Source organism: Podarcis melisellensis, assembly GCF_964234715.1.
Source record: "Podarcis melisellensis genome assembly, chromosome: 6".
Lineage (NCBI taxonomy): Eukaryota > Metazoa > Chordata > Lepidosauria > Squamata > Lacertidae > Podarcis > Podarcis melisellensis.
In genome coordinates, this window is record NC_138538.1 from 78,947,290 (window position 1) to 78,948,827 (window position 1,538).

A 1,538-nucleotide genomic window follows, 5' to 3' on the forward strand; every position below is an offset into this window, starting at 1 on the left:
CTCCCAAGACAGACAGATGTCAACCAACCAACCAATGAACCTGGAAAGCAGAATATAAATGTTTAAAATCAACCAACCAATCAAGTTCTGCTCCTGGATCTACTAAAAAATTACCTGTGAAAAATGAGAATGTTTTAAGAATGTTGTGCTTACTTTTTAATATCTGGAACAGAGACTTTCAACCTTTTTGGGGCCGTAAGCTGGTTAGGAATTCTGAAAGAGCACCATGGGCACTAACTGTTCAGGTTGCTTCTCTTCCAAGTCCCCTTGGCTTTGTCCTGTCCCAGGTTAGAAAAAAGAGATCATGTCAAGGCTTAGGAACAAATTTTATGTACTGAAAATGGGGGGGGGGCAAATAAATGCCCATTGGTCTTAGCGTCAAGTAAAACATAAAATGCATTTGACAAGGGAAGTCAGACCCTCTCCAAGGCTGCATCTATACTGATTTTTAAAAAAAGTTATAGAAAACACTGTAAAAGCTCTGAATGCAAAATACCATTGGCAACAGATCACTGCTCTACCGCACCCTCTGGTGTCACATTTTTATAACACAGTTACAGTATAACAATATAATTGACGAGTGTCCCCTGGACAGTCCTGGATTTACAGAAGCCATCCTGGTTTCTGATTTGATCCCAGAATGTTCCGCTTTTCCTTAGGGCATCCCTATTTTCATCAGAGAAATGTTGGAAGGCATGGGAAGCATCTTTGCACTTACATATGTTTACATAAAATTGAAGGGTTGGAGGGTCATGTATCACCTCCTGCCTAGGAATACGGCTCTATAAGGGGTTTTGCATGCTTGGGGAAAGGTGTGATCTTTTCCCGTTTATAATAAACACTATTGATCCAAAGTGCTTGTGTCGACTTTCCCGCCCTAGATTACAAACTGGGAGTGTGGCCTTCCATGGGTCACAGTTGAAACTACACCTTTCTCTCCTTCCTACCCCATAGCATCAAACGAAAACGATTCTTGCAGCACCCGTGACATTTATTACAGCGCAAGATGCTTTTTAAAAAAAATGTTTTTATTATCGAATTTTGCTTTTTAATAGGCTAGAGTCCATCAGGTGCAAGATGTAGCTGATTCATTCATTCATATATATATATATATATATATATATATATATATATATATATATATATGTATATGTATATTAAGGTGCCAGACGCCAGACTAACAGGGGGTGGGCAGACCCTTTGGAAAGAGGAACAAACACAACTACCTTTTTAGACTATAACGGACCCAGATCCTTCTCTTGAGAATTCTTTCTACTCCTTTTAGAAAGAAAACCATTTTCCACACAGGGGAAGGAGGGGGGGCACGGCGCAGAGTCGGGCGCGCGCCTTAAAATCGCTCTGAAGCCAATGGGAGCCGGGCGCGCCTTAAGCTCTGCAGAGGAGGATCGCGACCCGCCCCTTCCCCGCGCTCGCCCGCCCGCTTCTGCTGGGAGCACGTACGCCCAGCGCGCATGCTCAGCGGAAAGACGGCGGCGGACCTGCAAGGCTAGGGGCGTGGCCTTGCTGAAGAGGGCGGG